General features: G+C 31.7%; 1 protein-coding gene and 1 long non-coding RNA gene across 2 annotated transcripts in view; one reads left to right on the top strand and one right to left on the bottom strand.

Annotated features, from left to right (window-relative positions):
* LOC143056740 (uncharacterized) overlaps positions 1–21,109 on the top strand; it is a 415,780-nt gene that overhangs the window by 254,000 nt on the left and 140,671 nt on the right. The window lies entirely within an intron of this gene.
* On the bottom strand, positions 12,156–20,970 carry LOC143056684 (uncharacterized). Its single transcript, XR_012972459.1, has 2 exons — positions 20,815–20,970; positions 12,156–12,439 (listed from the first exon to the last, which is right to left on the bottom strand). It is a non-coding gene; the product is annotated as an uncharacterized LOC143056684 (long non-coding RNA).

The following is a 21,109-nucleotide window of genomic DNA, read 5'->3' as shown; positions in this document are numbered from 1 at the left end:
AGGTAGTCAGCTATATTAGATATATGAGTTATGTGTCTATTGAAATGTGAATTCGTTGAATGGTACACAGTAAACGATCCACGGTGATTCATGGAGAAAAATGTTCCTAGTTAATTTTCTATCAATGCCACATAAGCGGGAGTGTTGGCTTGCCATAAAACCAGGTTCAACTCACATGTATTTTTTTTTTCTTAAAATGTCGTGTACCAAGTCAGGAATATGCCAGTTGCTATTAAATAGTCAGTTTCTATGTATGTTGTCGTCAGTTGCGATTCTGTGTTTCTATTGTTTTCCTCTTATAGTTAATGTGTTCCCTCAGGTTCAAATAAACATAAAATTCTACCGTATTGTTAATCTACGCGATTAAAATCTAGAGCCACGGCACAGTTGAACTATATTTAATATACATATGTTCAGTGTAGTACTTTTGCTCACCAAAGTGTCTTCTGTGTATGTAGTAAGAAAGAACGCACAAATGATAACATTGTGATCTAAAGATTGATATGTCAACGTGTATTTATGGTCTGTCTCTATATCTTACATCAATTTTCAATTTTTCTATTTTTTTATAAGCAAAAGCTTAACACTTATATGTGTATTTTGGGGTTGATTGATTAAATATTGTTGTAAACTGATCAGTGCAAATCATTATTTGTTCTTTAAGTCGAAACATTTATGTCGGATTAGTCAAAAAATTGAATTATGCGTTTCGGTTTTTGTGAACATTATCAAACAAATATTTGATTATCATACTAGAAGCCCCTATACGTATATTCACGTCAACGGCATGTCATACGAGTTTTAGTAGTTTGACATAAATAATCCATGCATCTGTGAAATGAGAAATCAACATTCAAGTATATTTCATAGCTATTCTTTCACAGATTTAGATGTAACAATCATTTTAAATCAATATGTTTACCAAGGGAAATGCGCATATGTGCCACAAATAAACCTTAATTTTATACGGGAAATTTATAAAAATGACCACATTATTGATATTCATGTCAACACCGAAATGTTGACTACTGGGCTGGTGATACCCTCGGGGACAAAACGTAACAGGACTATAATTTAGTACGCCAGACAAGCGTTTCGTCTATATAAGACTCACAGGCATCGACCCAGTGGTGTAAATAGTTATCAAAGGTATCAGGATTATAATTTAGTACGCCAGACGCGCGTTTCGTCTACAAAAGACTCATCAGTGATAGAAATTTGCAAAGCATTCAAATTTCTTGCATTCAATGCAAATACTGCCAATTTGAAATAAGCCTTACTCTGAAATTTTGTCTCTAATATTAAGTTATAAGCCTAGTATATATTGCAACGAGATGTCTTATTCAAAGATATAACATGTATAACTGTAGGTAAAATATCATTTTGGAGTAGGACCTTATAGCTGATATCTAGTTTGCCTACATACCAAATATATTAAACATGCCAATGTCGACATGTTTATTACTACATAGTGACATAACCAGCAACATTTCTGCATTTAACTATCCAGATTACATCACGTTTCTTTGAGAATAAACAATTGGCATATTTATGATTTGACATTATACACGTCTTTTAACAAAAGTAAATATATTTGAATATACACAAAACGTTTACAGTATATATCAACAGATGAAGCTTTTACAGGAAAGAGTAAATTTACGAAAACGTCGCCATGAGACGTATATAAAAAGTAATCTTTTGAAAATGAGCAAATTAGATATGCTACAATTTATCAAAAAATTGATAGTAAGCATGGTCTTATGTCATTTTTTTTTAAATATTTGATGAAATAAAACAAAACATCTGTTATTCGATTTTTATGAATGTGAATTGAAGCAAGAATACAATTTGGCTACTTCTGTTTATAGAATTATTTATCGTTCGGAGGTCGGTTCAAATCCGTTTTTCTATGATTCAATACGGATTCAAAATTAAATTGCTGTGACCATTTAGTAAATAATGACACATCGGCAAAATAAACACAAAACTGGAAACTTAAGTCAGGTTCATTTTTTATACGTGGGTGAACAAAAAATGTCTAAATAGGTACAATCTGGATACCGTCACGTTAGACAATTGTGCCTGTGCAATTTTTCGTGTACAAGTATAAATAAATAAATTACTGAAAAACAAATAAGAAGGTATAATTGGGATACTACAAAAAAAGGATAACAGCATCGCTAACAGAATTTAGACACAACGTCGGACAAAATACTACATAGAAAAAGTAAAGACTAATTTACACCCAAACCCCGCTAAAATACTGTGAGCGAACCATGTGCACCGGATGGTCATTTGTTCGGCGTATGTAGCCCCAATCGGCGATCCTCGGGTGAATCCGTATGGTTATTTGTTCGGCGTATGTAGCCCCAATCGGCAATCCTCGGGTGAATCCGTATGGTCATTTGTTCGGCGTATGTAGCCCCAATCGGCAATCCTCGGGTGAATCCGTTACTCTCTTGTACGGAATCGGCCGAGTTGTGACGATTAATGTAGCCCATGCAATTTGTTGCTGATGTTAAGAAGTAATAATCTTCCTACAATAACATGACGAACTCTTTTTCTAACCTCACACATAAACAACTTTTAGAAGAAAAAAAAACATTTAAACGTGACAGTGTTGGTTATTTATGATGACTGTTTTAACAAAATTATAAATATATCTCGAATAATTTAGAAAAAAAAAAAAAAAAATCGAGATAGTTTTGAAAGTCAGAACACATCATATTGACTTACTGTGCTTCATGTTTTAAAATTGCTTGGTTTTATTTATCTTCGAAATAGTTATTTAATTGATATAATGCAAAAGCTACTATTTTTGTCTGCCGATATAATTTTATATTAGTAAAAATAAAAAAATGAACAAGAAATAATGTCTTCTATTATACATGTATCTTTAGTAATTTTACATATAAAGTGACCTTAATTAGAACAAAAAAAGTTAGACAGCAAGGTAACCAATGTTAAAAGATATTAATTGAAAAGGAATGATAAATGTACAGATAAAGGTTACAAATAAAGACTGAAGAAGATTCATGTCCTCAACTTGTTTATTTGTAATGTAACACGCTATTTACTTAGTTTCACCAATCTTTGGATGGGTAATTTGATAAATGTAAATGCATTAATATTTTTTTTTCCGCCGATAAAATTTTAACGAAGCAACAATGATCAACATAATATGGTGTCTTTTATTATAGATGAACAGCTGTACATTTTAATCAATGAAAAATAATTAATAACATTAATGTTTAAATTGCTCTGCACCAGATGATTAATAACAAACGATTATATAATCATGCTTACGCATTATTAGTGTAAAAGTTAAATTAAGTGCAAACAGTTGTATACCGGTGTTCAAAAGTCATAAATCGATTGAGAAAAAAAAACAAATCCGCCTTACTAACTGAAACCGAGTGAATAAAATCAACTTTAAGAGGAAAAAAGGAACAACAGAAACAGATTAATTCAAATAAAAAAACAAGTAAAAACGTGAAAGCAACTTTTTTCCATCTTTTAAATATATTTTATTGAAATTTGGGAATTTGACATATTTTTAACGGGGTGTAGGGTACGAACTTTGGAAGAACCCTACAGGTAGACATATATAAGACGTTTTATGCTAGACAGAGAGAAACTGAAATAAACCGAATTAAGCTCTCAATGTTGTTAGAGTTATATCATAGACAGTGTGACGTCAACGTTCATTGACAATGTGTCAGCATAGTGATGTATTTACAAAAATGAGTACGAATAATTGAAATAATAAGATTAAATCATTAGTGTATTAAGTATCTAAATAAACAGACAACATGGATAATCTACAGAATTCAATATATCATAAGGAACAACAATGATACTTAGGAAAACGCGTGTGTGAAGTTCTCCGTTGTAATGGGTAGGTAAGCAACGTCCGCTGAAATTTTTAGCAACACACAGGGGCTATAGGTTTTGTAACGACGTGCGTTTTCAAATCAAAATCCTAGAAATATACTAAGTCGGGGATAAGTTTTTTTCCCGACCTGAATTTGTTAATTGGCCCTTCAGTATCTTTTCCTGTTTTGGTACTCATATTTACTTAGTATACATAGTGTACTTTGCCCTTTTACACTTAAATTTTCTTTTCAACAACGCAGTGTATTTTAATCAATGAGAAATAATTAAGAACATTAATGGTACAAGTAATTCTGCACCAGATGATCATTAACAAATGATTATATAATCGGGCCAAGACATTATGTGTGTTAAAGTATAAAGAAGGTGCAAACAGTTGTATACGGCCGGTTTTCAAAAGTCATAAATCGATTGAGAAAAAACAAATCAAGCTTACTAACCAAAACAAGTGAAATACATCGACTATAAGAAGAAAAGAAAGGAACAACAAGAACACCGAAGTGCAAAAAAAAAACTGTTATTCATTTATCTCATTTTCTATATGCAACACAACTAATGTGATAGTCCTTTTCACCAATATTCATTTGGTCTGGAGAAACAAATCATAAATCTGAATAGTTATTTGTTCAATGCGTTTTACAGAATGTAAGTGCTCTTGCAGATGTAATTGTCACATGAGGCTCTTTAAGGTAGTCAGCTATATTAGATATATGAGTTATGTGTCTATTGAAATGTGAATTCGTTGAATGGTACACAGTAAACGATCCACGGTGATTCATGGAGAAAAATGTTCCTAGTTAATTCTCTATCAATGCCACATAAGCGGGAGTGTTGGCTTGCCATAAAACCAGGTTCAACTCACATGTATTTTTTTTTTCTTAAAATGTCGTGTACCAAGTCAGGAATATGCCAGTTGCTATTAAATAGTCAGTTTCTATGTATGTTGTCGTCAGTTGCGATTCTGTGTTTCTATTGTTTTCCTCTTATAGTTAATGTGTTCCCTCAGGTTCAAATAAACATAAAATTCTACCGTATTGTTAATCTACGCGATTAAAATCTAGAGCCACGGCACAGTTGAACTATATTTAATATACATATGTTCAGTGTAGTACTTTTGCTCACCAAAGTGTCTTCTGTGTATGTAGTAAGAAAGAACGCACAAATGATAACATTGTGATCTAAAGATTGATATGTCAACGTGTATTTATGGTCTGTCTCTATATCTTACATCAATTTTCAATTTTTCTATTTTTTTATAAGCAAAAGCTTAACACTTATATGTGTATTTTGGGGTTGATTGATTAAATATTGTTGTAAACTGATCAGTGCAAATCATTATTTGTTCTTTAAGTCGAAACATTTATGTCGGATTAGTCAAAAAATTGAATTATGCGTTTCGGTTTTTGTGAACATTATCAAACAAATATTTGATTATCATACTAGAAGCCCCTATACGTATATTCACGTCAACGGCATGTCATACGAGTTTTAGTAGTTTGACATAAATAATCCATGCATCTGTGAAATGAGAAATCAACATTCAAGTATATTTCATAGCTATTCTTTCACAGATTTAGATGTAACAATCATTTTAAATCAATATGTTTACCAAGGGAAATGCGCATATGTGCCACAAATAAACCTTAATTTTATACGGGAAATTTATAAAAATGACCACATTATTGATATTCATGTCAACACCGAAATGTTGACTACTGGGCTGGTGATACCCTCGGGGACAAAACGTAACAGGACTATAATTTAGTACGCCAGACAAGCGTTTCGTCTATATAAGACTCACAGGCATCGACCCAGTGGTGTAAATAGTTATCAAAGGTATCAGGATTATAATTTAGTACGCCAGACGCGCGTTTCGTCTACAAAAGACTCATCAGTGATAGAAATTTGCAAAGCATTCAAATTTCTTGCATTCAATGCAAATACTGCCAATTTGAAATAAGCCTTACTCTGAAATTTTGTCTCTAATATTAAGTTATAAGCCTAGTATATATTGCAACGAGATGTCTTATTCAAAGATATAACATGTATAACTGTAGGTAAAATATCATTTTGGAGTAGGACCTTATAGCTGATATCTAGTTTGCCTACATACCAAATATATTAAACATGCCAATGTCGACATGTTTATTACTACATAGTGACATAACCAGCAACATTTCTGCATTTAACTATCCAGATTACATCACGTTTCTTTGAGAATAAACAATTGGCATATTTATGATTTGACATTATACACGTCTTTTAACAAAAGTAAATATATTTGAATATACACAAAACGTTTACAGTATATATCAACAGATGAAGCTTTTACAGGAAAGAGTAAATTTACGAAAACGTCGCCATGAGACGTATATAAAAAGTAATCTTTTGAAAATGAGCAAATTAGATATGCTACAATTTATCAAAAAATTGATAGTAAGCATGGTCTTATGTCATTTTTTTTTAAATATTTGATGAAATAAAACAAAACATCTGTTATTCGATTTTTATGAATGTGAATTGAAGCAAGAATACAATTTGGCTACTTCTGTTTATAGAATTATTTATCGTTCGGAGGTCGGTTCAAATCCGTTTTTCTATGATTCAATACGGATTCAAAATTAAATTGCTGTGACCATTTAGTAAATAATGACACATCGGCAAAATAAACACAAAACTGGAAACTTAAGTCAGGTTCATTTTTTATACGTGGGTGAACAAAAAATGTCTAAATAGGTACAATCTGGATACCGTCACGTTAGACAATTGTGCCTGTGCAATTTTTCGTGTACAAGTATAAATAAATAAATTACTGAAAAACAAATAAGAAGGTATAATTGGGATACTACAAAAAAAGGATAACAGCATCGCTAACAGAATTTAGACATAACGTCGGACAAAATACTACATAGAAAAAGTAAAGACTAATTTACACCCAAACCCCGCTAAAATACTGTGAGCGAACCATGTGCACCGGATGGTCATTTGTTCGGCGTATGTAGCCCCAATCGGCGATCCTCGGGTGAATCCGTATGGTTATTTGTTCGGCGTATGTAGCCCCAATCGGCAATCCTCGGGTGAATCCGTATGGTCATTTGTTCGGCGTATGTAGCCCCAATCGGCAATCCTCGGGTGAATCCGTTACTCTCTTGTACGGAATCGGCCGAGTTGTGACGATTAATGTAGCCCATGCAATTTGTTGCTGATGTTAAGAAGTAATAATCTTCCTACAATAACATGACGAACTCTTTTTCTAACCTCACACATAAACAACTTTTAGAAGAAAAAAAAACATTTAAACGTGACAGTGTTGGTTATTTATGATGACTGTTTTAACAAAATTATAAATATATCTCGAATAATTTAAAAAAAAAAAAAAAAAAAATCGAGATAGTTTTGAAAGTCAGAACACATCATATTGACTTACTGTGCTTCATGTTTTAAAATTGCTTGGTTTTATTTATCTTCGAAATAGTTATTTAATTGATATAATGCAAAAGCTACTATTTTTGTCTGCCGATATAATTTTATATTAGTAAAAATAAAAAAATGAACAAGAAATAATGTCTTCTATTATACATGTATCTTTAGTAATTTTACATATAAAGTGACCTTAATTAGAACAAAAAAAGTTAGACAGCAAGGTAACCAATGTTAAAAGATATTAATTGAAAAGGAATGATAAATGTACAGATAAAGGTTACAAATAAAGACTGAAGAAGATTCATGTCCTCAACTTGTTTATTTGTAATGTAACACGCTATTTACTTAGTTTCACCAATCTTTGGATGGGTAATTTGATAAATGTAAATGCATTAATATTTTTTTTTCCGCCGATAAAATTTTAACGAAGCAACAATGATCAACATAATATGGTGTCTTTTATTATAGATGAACAGCTGTACATTTTAATCAATGAAAAATAATTAATAACATTAATGTTTAAATTGCTCTGCACCAGATGATTAATAACAAACGATTATATAATCATGCTTACGCATTATTAGTGTAAAAGTTAAATTAAGTGCAAGCAGTTGTATACCGGTGTTCAAAAGTCATAAATCGATTGAGAAAAAAAAACAAATCCGCCTTACTAACTGAAACCGAGTGAATAAAATCAACTTTAAGAGGAAAAAAGGAACAACAGAAACAGATTAATTCAAATAAAAAAACAAGTAAAAACGTGAAAGCAACTTTTTTCCATCTTTTAAATATATTTTATTGAAATTTGGGAATTTGACATATTTTTAACGGGGTGTAGGGTACGAACTTTGGAAGAACCCTACAGGTAGACATATATAAGACGTTTTATGCTAGACAGAGAGAAACTGAAATAAACCGAATTAAGCTCTCAATGTTGTTAGAGTTATATCATAGACAGTGTGACGTCAACGTTCATTGACAATGTGTCAGCATAGTGATGTATTTACAAAAATGAGTACGAATAATTGAAATAATAAGATTAAATCATTAGTGTATTAAGTATCTAAATAAACAGACAACATGGATAATCTACAGAATTCAATATATCATAAGGAACAACAATGATACTTAGGAAAACGCGTGTGTGAAGTTCTCCGTTGTAATGGGTAGGTAAGCAACGTCCGCTGAAATTTTTAGCAACACACAGGGGCTATAGGTTTTGTAACGACGTGCGTTTTCAAATCAAAATCCTAGAAATATACTAAGTCGGGGATAAGTTTTTTTCCCGACCTGAATTTGTTAATTGGCCCTTCAGTATCTTTTCCTGTTTTGGTACTCATATTTACTTAGTATACATAGTGTACTTTGCCCTTTTACACTTAAATTTTCTTTTCAACAACGCAGTGTATTTTAATCAATGAGAAATAATTAAGAACATTAATGGTACAAGTAATTCTGCACCAGATGATCATTAACAAATGATTATATAATCGGGCCAAGACATTATGTGTGTTAAAGTATAAAGAAGGTGCAAACAGTTGTATACGGCCGGTTTTCAAAAGTCATAAATCGATTGAGAAAAAACAAATCAAGCTTACTAACCAAAACAAGTGAAATACATCGACTATAAGAAGAAAAGAAAGGAACAACAAGAACACCGAAGTGCAAAAAAAAAACTGTTATTCATTTATCTCATTTTCTATATGCAACACAACTAATGTGATAGTCCTTTTCACCAATATTCATTTGGTCTGGAGAAACAAATCATAAATCTGAATAGTTATTTGTTCAATGCGTTTTACAGAATGTAAGTGCTCTTGCAGATGTAATTGTCACATGAGGCTCTTTAATGTAGTCAGCTATATTAGATATATGAGTTATGTGTCTATTGAAATGTGAATTCGTTGAATGGTACACAGTAAACGATCCACGGTGATTCATGGAGAAAAATGTTCCTAGTTAATTCTCTATCAATGCCACATAAGCGGGAGTGTTGGCTTGCCATAAAACCAGGTTCAACTCACATGTATTTTTTTTTCTTAAAATGTCGTGTACCAAGTCAGGAATATGCCAGTTGCTATTAAATAGTCAGTTTCTATGTATGTTGTCGTCAGTTGCGATTCTGTGTTTCTATTGTTTTCCTCTTATAGTTAATGTGTTCCCTCAGGTTCAAATAAACATAAAATTCTACCGTATTGTTAATCTACGCGATTAAAATCTAGAGCCACGGCACAGTTGAACTATATTTAATATACATATGTTTAGTGTAGTACTTTTGCTCACCAAAGTGTCTTCTGTGTATGTAGTAAGAAAGAACGCACAAATGATAACATTGTGATCTAAAGATTGATATGTCAACGTGTATTTATGGTCTGTCTCTATATCTTACATCAATTTTCAATTTTTCTATTTTTTTATAAGCAAAAGCTTAACACTTATATGTGTATTTTGGGGTTGATTGATTAAATATTGTTGTAAACTGATCAGTGCAAATCATTATTTGTTCTTTAAGTCGAAACATTTATGTCGGATTAGTCAAAAAATTGAATTATGCGTTTCGGTTTTTGTGAACATTATCAAACAAATATTTGATTATCATACTAGAAGCCCCTATACGTATATTCACGTCAACGGCATGTCATACGAGTTTTAGTAGTTTGACATAAATAATCCATGCATCCGTGAAATGAGAAATCAACATTCAAGTATATTTCATAGCTATTCTTTCACAGATTTAGATGTAACAATCATTTTAAATCAATATGTTTACCAAGGGAAATGCGCATATGTGCCACAAATAAACCTTAATTTTATACGGGAAATTTATAAAAATGACCACATTATTGATATTCATGTCAACACCGAAATGTTGACTACTGGGCTGGTGATACCCTCGGGGACAAAACGTAACAGGACTATAATTTAGTACGCCAGACAAGCGTTTCGTCTATATAAGACTCACAGGCATCGACCCAGTGGTGTAAATAGTTATCAAAGGTATCAGGATTATAATTTAGTACGCCAGACGCGCGTTTCGTCTACAAAAGACTCATCAGTGATAGAAATTTGCAAAGCATTCAAATTTCTTGCATTCAATGCAAATACTGCCAATTTGAAATAAGCCTTACTCTGAAATTTTGTCTCTAATATTAAGTTATAAGCCTAGTATATATTGCAACGAGATGTCTTATTCAAAGATATAACATGTATAACTGTAGGTAAAATATCATTTTGGAGTAGGACCTTATAGCTGATATCTAGTTTGCCTACATACCAAATATATTAAACATGCCAATGTCGACATGTTTATTACTACATAGTGACATAACCAGCAACATTTCTGCATTTAACTATCCAGATTACATCACGTGATTTATTTATTAATGCAATTAACATACTCCTACTTGACAAATGTTTGAAAAGCTTAAAAGAATTTTACTATGTTTGCAATTTTGGGGAAAATTTAAAAACTAAACATAAATAGTTTTTACTTAATTTGTTGTTCATCTCTTTTAATTCCGGGTGTCCACAGGGTATTTGATATCTTATATCTGTCGTTTTTAATTGTCTTATATAAGTTTGGGAAATATGATACAAAAAAAAAATGATATATGTGTGCGTGTGTGCACTTTTGCGTTAACCATGTTAACATGAATTATCAATGATATGTTCATTTTCATATATAATTTAATAATTAACTGTTTACAAAACTGAATTGTTTGAATTTTTGCCTAAAAAAATATAACATTTGCTTTAATTGTCTAAACCTTTTGGAACAGTTTGGACATAAATGGGCTTCAACGATATTCTCAATTTTATCGCGGCTTTGTATGCATCGACTTGCAACCATCGCCTCTGCAACCAAGTCATAGTTTCAGTGATTGTATCTCTAAAATCTGAAAATGAATCTTAACCTTATTTGGTTCATACTTCTGTTTAATATGTTTGTTTCGTGAGTCGTTTGAAGATGAAACGTACGTAAGGCGTAAATGATTAAAAGCCTGTCATCTTTAAATAATAATATTTAAGATTGAAAGTTGATGTTTTTTCCTGGGATAAGTTTTGTTGATTATTTGAACCCGGTTGCATAAATCCATTGAACCAGACGCAACCATTACACAACACACTTTTAATGTAAGAAAACTAAGTGTATTTGTGATATGTGTTTACACAATAATAAGAAAACAGAAAACATAAATTTCAGAGAGGTGGTGTCAGTTTATAAGATTCTTTCATAAGATAAAGATGAATAAAACTATATTAAAAGCAATTTATATAATTTGTTTTGGAACTTAATTGTCATTTCACACCAAATATTAATGTTCGTGTCCGTTTTATACATTGTTATAAGAATGTTACTGCTTTATCATATATCATTCTTTCACTTACACGCTTATATATAACAATATGAACTATACAAAAATAAACTTAAATACAAAATGTCATGTTGAATTACTGTAATCAGTATTTATAAATATGTTTGTGTGATAAAAATGCGCATGTGACTGTTTTACGATAACCTATTCCTTTTGTATACACGCTAAGGGAGCTACCATTTGATTTTTATGGGGGGCTAGGATGAAATTTGAAAAAAATAGGCAGGACAGGAGTTTTGAGTAAAAAAAAAAAGGCAGGATGAGACACTTTGCAAAACAAAAAAGGCAGGATGAAAATTTAGGTAAAAAAAAGTCAGGATAAACTAATAAAAAAAAGGCAGGACCGAATAGAGTGAAAAAAAAATGCAGGACAAAATTTTTCATCCTAGCCCCCCCCCCCCCCTTCCCCATAAAAATCAAATGGTAGCTCCCTAATATAACAATATGAAATACAAAATATAAAATATAAACTTTAATACAAAATGTCACGTTCGATGATTGTAATCAGTATTTGTAAATCTGTTTTTGTTGTAACATCCTACCATTGCACTAATTAGTTTATTATCCAAAATTATTTGACGATGGATAATCAACCCAGAACTTCATTAGAATGCAACATTTATGATAGTAGTTATCACATTGGGTTCTAGCCATGTAATCTGAACCTTCTTCTTCAGTGTTGTCATCGCAGGAGTAGTCACAGCGACACTCAGCTTCATTTTCTTGTTGAGCGTAAACTGTACCTAAAATAGTAATATGAATCATTAATATGTGGATAGATGGGTTACTGTGGGAGGTTTAGCTAGCTTTAGAACCAGGTTTGGTCCAACATTTTCCACATAAGAAAGTGCCTGTACCAAGTCAGGAATATGACAGTTGCTATACATTCGTTTGATATGTTTGAGCTTTTGATTTTGCCATTTGATAGGGGACTTTTCTTTTTAAATTTTCCTCAGAGTTCAGTATTTTTGTGATTTTTCTTTTTTATTGCATAGATTTTTATAATTACATTCATACTTTTTGCCACTGAAATAATATTATTAATGTAATAATTTACATGTCAAAGAAATTATGTTCTTCTACTTTTATCTGTAACTCTTTGTTACATTGTGTCTTTTTGTCAAGTCAGCCAGCAGCACAAGTCATCTCCAATAGAAACATTTCGGTTACCGTTAACAAAAATCATTTGCTTATGTAATTAAATGTAAGATGGTACCACGACCAATAGTTGCTTGCATCCTTGGCCTTTGGTGTGTTTTTTTTTTATTTTATTGGCAATCATACAAAAATTCCTCATTTCTAAATTTATATCTGTAATTTTATATATGATATTAAGCTTATATAATTCCTTGTTGTTCAGGAATAATAATTATTTACATTTTTTTTTAATTTAATCTAAGACAAATTGAACAGATCTTAATCAGTCGTCATCTTCTCTTCTGTCTATTTATAGACGTTTATATTAATTTCGGATCATATGACTATCGACAGTCTATGGACATCAAAGTGGTTAATAAGATGGCTTTTGTATATAATACAAAGATATGCTGATTCGTTTTAACGAGTCGATGCTTATTCTAAAATTGTATCTTTTGAATATTTTCTTGTAATTTTAATATACGTTTTAGTATTTTATTAATAAATTTTAAGTAGGTGTGTCAAATATCCTTAAAAATATAAAACAACACGTTTACTAATTTATTGCGTCCGAAGCGCTTTTCTGGATTTACCTTCATCAGGAACGTTCAAAGCCAAACATTTGAAATCCGAAGATGTATAAGTACCGAAAATCGTTGAAGAGCTATATGTTAAAAATACCTAAAATAAATAGCCAAATTCATCTAAAGCCAACTTTGCCTGAGGGAGTTGAAACCTTAGTTTCATAATAATTTCAAAATTTATAAACGGACAATTTTAGTAAAGTTTGTTTAATCATGTCAGTACCGAAGCACTGACTACTGAGCTGATGATACCCTCGGGGACTGATAGTCCACCAGCAGAGGTATCGACCCAGTGATGTAAAAATATAAAACAACACGTTTAATAATTTATTGCACCCGAAGCGCTTTTCTGGATTTACCTTCATCAGGAACGCTCAAAGCCAAACATTTGAAATCCGAAGATGTATAAGTACCGAAAATCGTTGAAGAGCTATATGTTAAAAATACCTAAAATAAATAGCCAAATTCATCTAAAGCCAACTTTGCCTGAGGGAGTTGAAACCTTAGTTTCATAATAATTTCAAAATCTATAAACGGACAATTTTAGTAAAGTTTGTAAGTGTCATGAAGTAAAGCGTTTGCACAGTTCAAATGCGTCCTTATTTGTAAAAATAAACCAACCAAAAAACCTTAATAAATTCAATTTATTAAAACTGTTTTAAGAACTGGAAATTATGTTAATGACACACCATCACACAAAACCTTATATGTTGTAATTCATTAGTTATGATAAATTGAGTAGCTTGTCTGATTAATATCCGATAAAATTTAAAAGGCATGTTCTTATCACCTTGTCAAATATATATGTCTCCCTGCAATGACTTTTGTGTAATTTTAATACATTTACACATGTTATCTTATATTATGTATGTACCACCTAAGATTTATGATTTCAAAATACTTGTGTATGGAACGCCGTAGCTGCCTTATGTGTACTTGTTTTTAGATACGCTTATACTTTTCAATATATGCACATAGTTTTTCTATATATGCACATACTTTTTCTCTATATGCACATAGTTTACTTTATATGCACATAGTTTACTTTATATGCACATAGTTTTTCTATATATGCACATAGTTTTTCTATATATGCACATAGTTTTTCTCTATACGCACATACTTGTTCTCTATATGCACATATATAGTTTACTTTATATGCACATAGTTTTTCTCTATATGCACATCTGTTACTTATTCGTTTTTAATGCGCGGAGTATACGGTTGCACTTTGAATTAAATCGTTTTTCAATTGTGTTCATGTCTCTGGTAGTAACAATGTGTTCTTACAGATGAAATGACCCTATAAGCGCGATTGCAACCGTTCCAGTGCTCGGTTAATACCCTGTTACTTATTCACTTATAATACGTTTGTTGTACGTTGCACCTTTTAAAAAAAAAATTCAATTGTGCCCATGTCTCTTGGTGTAACAATGTGTTCTTAGAGATGAAATGACCCTATTAGCGCGCATGTACCCGTTTCAGCGCTCGGTAATTAACCTGTTACCTATTCGTTACCTATTCACTGATAATGCGTTTGTTGTACGTTGCACCTTTTAGAAAAGGATTTTCAATTGTGTCCGTGTCTTTGATGGTAACAATGTGTTTTAAAAAATGAAATTACCCTATTAGCGCGCATGTACCCGTTCCAGCGCTCGGTTAATACCCTGTTACCTATTCACTTATAATACGTTTGTTGTACGTAGAACCTTTTAGAAAAGGATTTTCAATTAAGTTCATTTATTACATTGGTTGCAATGAATTACATTGATTTCCCAGTTAGATAAAAACCGATAATTTCACATGTGAAATAAACGTGGTTATTTCACTCTCTGACGTCATACAACAATAGGCGTTGTCAAGACGTCGATAACGTCGGATCAAAACAAATTGTCAATGCGTAGGAAAAAGATATAGTTCCTTACATTTTTTACATTAATTTCATTAAAAAAAGCCATTTGCCAATGTAATAAAAAGAAAAACTAATCGCCGTATTTGAATATCAAAAACTAGACAACTTGTGACCGAACGCCGCTATGGATTAAACTCGTGCTGCGCACTCGTTTAATCCATGCGTCGTTCGGTCACGCGTTGTCCTATTTTTGATATTATAAATCTCTGGTGGTAATAATGTTTTCTAAGAGATGAAATGACCCTATTAGCGCGCATGCACCAGTTCCAGCGCTCTGTTAATACCATGTTACCTATTCACTTTTAATACGTTTGTTGTACGTTGCACCTTTTAGAAAAGGATTTTCAATTTTGTCCATGTCTCTTGTGGTAACAATGTGTTCTTAGAGATGAAATTACCCTATTAGCACGCATGTACCCGTTCAAGCGCTCGGTAAATAACCTGTTACCTGTTATATAAAATTAAAGTATTTACATGTTTCTGCTTTTGCACATTTTTTCCTTGGAGAACCCTGACAAATATGGTTGAAAATCAAATATGATGAATAAAAGATAAAAATTTGCTCTTCTTAATGAACATATATCATTGTCATAGTAAATTGTAGATTAAAGCAATGTCCCTATTTTTTGGTGGCAGCTTTGTGACAACTACAGCTTTCTCTTAAATGTTAAATTTACTATTCTAAAAAATTCAAGCTCTGAATGTTTACACTGCCATTACACATGGAATATTTAAACAAAATCATCCAAAACGTACAAACAAAAATAAGTCTGAACATACTACACTACACATAAAAAGTATTACAAACGTATTATAAGCGAATAAGTAACGAATAGGTAACAGGGTATTAACCGAGCGCTGGAACGGGTACATACGCAGTAATATGGTTATTTCATCTCTAAGAACACATTGTTACCACCTGAGACATGGGCATAATTGAAAATCCTTTTCTAAAAGGTGCAATGTACAACAAACGTATTATAAGTGAATAGGTAACGAATAGGTAACAAATAGGTAACAGGGTATTAACCGAGCGCTGGAACGGGTACATACGCGCTAATAGGGTCATTCAATCTCTAAGATCACATTGTTACCACCAGAGACATGAACACAATTGAAAATCCTTTTCTAAAAGGTGCAACGTACAACAAACGTATTATAAGTGAATAGATAACGAATAGGTAACGAATAGATAACAGGGTGTCAACCGAGCGCTGGAACGGGTACATGCGCGCTAATAGGGTCATTTCATCTCTAAGAACACATTGTTACACCAAGAGACATGGGCACAATTGAATTTTTTTTTTAAAAGGTGCAACGTACAACAAACGTATAATAAGTGAATAAGTAACAGGGTATTAACCGAGCACTGGAACGGTTGCAATCGCGCTTATAGGGTCATTTCATCTGTAAGAACACATTGTTACCACCAGAGACATGAACACAATTGAAAAACGATTTAATTCAAAGTGCAACCGTATACTCCGCGCATTAAAAACGAATAAGTAACAGATGTGCATATAGAGAAAAACTATGTGCATATAAAGTAAACTATGTGCATATAGAGAACAAGTATGTGCGTATATAGAAAAACTATGTGCATATATAGTAAAACTATGTGCATATATAGAAAAACTATGTGCATATATAGAAAAACTATGTGCATATAAAGTAAACTATATAAAGTAAAATATGTGCATATAGAGAAAAAGTATGTGCATATATAGAAAAACTATGTGCATATATTGAAAAGTATAAGCGTATCTAAAAACAAGTACACATAAGGCAGCTACGGCGTTCCATACTTGTGACATCAATTAAATCTTCGTATACATTAAATGATCTTGGATTGTTTTGAACATATAGAAAAAAACCTCACATGTAGCTGTCCTTGCTTGGTTTAGACACGACAGCGACGGTTATTATTTTCTTAAGCGTTTTTGTCGGGTTTAAATGTAATATTAATTTGTTACAGGTCATGTAATTGATAAATTCAAACCTTCTATAAATTAATTATTGACATTTTGTGCCAGATTAGTGGGTTTGTCTGCACTTTCGATAGCGATTTATAACGAATGAAATCATTTTGTTCGTCATGGTAAAACCGTGAACAGTAAATGTATGCTGTGTAAATAAATAATTTTGAATCAAATAAAGGAAACCAACTGTTTTCACACGTGTTTCCATTCGTTTGTAGTGTTTGAGCTTTTGATTTTGCCCTTAGATTATGGTCTTTCGTATTTTGAATTTCTCTCGGAGTTTAGTATTTTTGTGATCTTACTTACACCCTTGTTTAGAAAATGGCGTTCATTGTTTAATTGCAGTCGTCTTGTTTTTCCCTTAACATACTAAAGCAGGCTGCATACAACGTTTTTTTCTTCAATTGGGTGTTCTTCTTTACAGATAAACCCCTACAGATATGGTTTTAAAGCTCTGCCAACTGCCGGACTAAGTATTGTCTGAACCTGCGTGACCTCAGAATGTGTATTGCAGTTGCATTCCAAAGCCGTATTGTTTGACCTTATGGAAATAACGATTACTTTTATACGTTCTGTTTGTTTTCAAACATTTCTTTAGAGCAATAAGAATTACACCAATTTTCTGATAACATACACGCATGAACAGCAGTCTTTTCTACGATGACAATAGTCGATTTCAAAAGTTGAATGTGTATGATTGTGTAACAAAATCAACCATGTCAATTTCAGCATGCATGTTTTGTGAATGTCAAGTGTGAAGCGTAGAACAACTCGTTCACTTCCGTTTCAAATTGGACAATGTTTTGTTATTTGTTTTTTATTGTTGAAATTATTTGTTATGTTAAAATAGATAATTATTCACCTTGAGCTATGTATTATTGTTGACCATTGGAGATTCTTTTTTCGGAACCCATCTTCAGCTGAATTTGTGACTTTAATATTACTACGCATGCCTTAAGGGATTTTAAATCGAAAAGAAATGCAAAAAAAATGTGAGTTTTTGTATCTTTAAAAAAAACAAACAATACACTTAAATTAATTGCAGGATAAAGACAATAACTGTTTAGTGTCTTTAAATATCCGCTGTATTTGTACTCGGCTAGAAACAGGAGTAATATCTCGCTAAAGCTCGCATTACACCTGTTTCTTAGCCTTGTTCAAATAAAGACACTTAACAGATATTGTCTATAAATGCACAGAGAAGGTAATAGCACAGAAATAACTGTTACAAATATGACAGTAAACCGCGACGCTATATAAAAAAGGTGTTGCGGATTGACTGTAAAACTTAGTAACAAGTGCTTTGGGTTGGGGCTTTTTATGGTCACAGAAAAGGGAGAATCCGTGTTATGTCTTTTCCTTTCTTTTGAGCATTCTTAATTTACAGTAACTGATAATCGTAGTATAATGAACCTGTATTTTTTGGTTATAATGTAACAAAAGACTTAACAAAAAAAAATTTAACCACTGGATGTGAAACGGAAAATCAGGGGATTCGATATTTAGCCACAGGTAAAATGGATTAGCAATGTCCCGATTTCGGAAAAAAAAGAAGACACAATGCAAATGAATGCTTTGTTTATTTACCGAGCCAATGTGAACAAATATTACATAGATTTTAGATGCTCACAATAAATGTAAAATGTGTGGTAAACCTAATAAATTTAACGAAAGTTTAACTGGGGATCAAAACATAAATTATTTTTCATACTTAAATTACATCACATAAATTAACACGGTAAAATTATGTAAAATATAAATGATACATGTATGAAGAAGATTCGTACGGTTTGGAGAGAAGAAAAAAAAACATGTTTAACTTGCTGAGATAGACACTTTTAACCTAATGCCTTGTTCACACGGACATTTAATTCGAATTGAATTCGAATCGAATTCGCTAAACGCGTTCCCACACTCTTCTTTTTTAATTCGAATTGATTCGAATTCGCTAATTCGAAATACCCAATTCGAATTAGAAATTCGTTTTTGTTAATACGAATTAAAAGTTAACGTCGTTTAGACTGTAAAGCGAATTTGACGCGCATTGTAATTCGAATTAGAATTGACGTTAGGACGTAAAATGTTTCGAATGCGAATTAAACTTATTCGAATTAGTTAATGCGAATCAAATTCGAATTACGTGTGAACTCAGCATAAGAAAATAAGCAAGAAACATCCTAGAAAAAACAAAGAATCTGTTGTTCTTTGACTAAAAGACGGCCTTCAACACGGAGTCAAAAAATCTGCATGTTCAAGACGGTACCCGGACCCGGTATGAGCGAGATCATTTGCAAAATAATTCAAATAGTCAATCTTTGCAACATGTTACACCACCAAATGCAGACGCTCAAAAAGAAAGTACATTTAGTACACACGTTTAACTAAAACAAAATAGTTCCTACATAAAATGTTGCCTTATCTTAAAGTCTGTGTCAAAAATATTTTAGAAATCTGCAATTTAAAACAGAAACCTTAATGCATTTATTGTATACTCTTTAAAAAAGAAAAAAATATGAATTCATGTTTTAATGTAAATATCTGAGATTTTTGCAAAAGTTAACACTTAAAGCAAATTAGCCAATTCTTATCTCGGCATGTTCTTTCTGTTTTTTCTTTTTCTATTTTAAGTGAAGGGAATAATGCACATAGTTTCCCGAAAAGAAAACAGCCATTCGTGACTTTTAAACTAAGTGAAAGTTAATATACTTTATTTCAAATCTTCATGCTTTAAATTTAATATCTATCTACTCTTATTAATTGTTATCTATTTTTCAGCATTACAATTGAGAAAAACAAACTTTGCTGTAATGAGAGATAACAACATTATTTAACGACTCGATCTTCATATTTTTAACTTTCTCGGTTACATACAAATTCATGCGCTTCTGTTGTCAATTCATACTATGGCCATGTTCTCTCTTATTCGGATGTGTTGTAGTAATACTTATCATATGAATAGTTTAATATCGGATTGAACATGCATAATTAGTTAATTACATACGTTATTCAAAAATACATTGTAATATTTAATCTGAAAGGAAATGTCCCTTTAGTTCTTCAATCGAATATTACATGAGGGCTGAATGTGGCGTGCTTGCTTTCAAACTTTTACCCAACCCCCTCTTTTTCTAATAACATTTCTCGAACTTCATACTGTTTGACCATGTAGTAGAACCTTTATGTACGTATTGGCCCTTACGAGTAATGGTTTTATTTGTTTTTGTCTTGAATTTACTAGATAAACTATTTGACGCATAATTGTTTTAATCTTGGATATATAACATTTTTTTTTATCAAACAAAAACAAATCTACATTGTATGTGTTAATAATATTATGGATATTGAGTATGCAATATATTGTTTGTAATTTCTAATCTAAAAGATACTCAATATACTTACAAGCGCACATGACAACTAATGCCAAAATCAAAACTGATAATTGAATATTGAGTATACAAAATTTTACGTAAATGCTAAAAGATATTTCATATATTTAATATACTTACAAGCACACATGAAAACTAAAGCCACAATTAAGACGGATAATTGAAGATATGTCTTCATATCTGCTTTGTGTCTACTACAAGAAAGTCCTACAAAAAATGAGATCACCTGTTAATTACCTCCCTTTATAAATAGGCACATAAGTCATGAGACATAGAATAGATTTCTCGAAGGTGTTTGATTAATATCTATAGATGACATACTTTCAATTAATAAGCCCTTACCTATGTAAGGTATACAATCATTTATGTCGTGTTTTGCTAACGATGTGGTTTTTGTTTACATATACATATATAT

The sequence above is a fragment of the Mytilus galloprovincialis genome, chromosome 13 (genome assembly GCF_965363235.1).
Source record: "Mytilus galloprovincialis chromosome 13, xbMytGall1.hap1.1, whole genome shotgun sequence".
Lineage (NCBI taxonomy): Eukaryota > Metazoa > Mollusca > Bivalvia > Mytilida > Mytilidae > Mytilus > Mytilus galloprovincialis.
The sequence above is the reverse complement of the archived record's forward strand: the minus strand, read 5'-3'. Positions and strand labels throughout refer to the sequence as shown.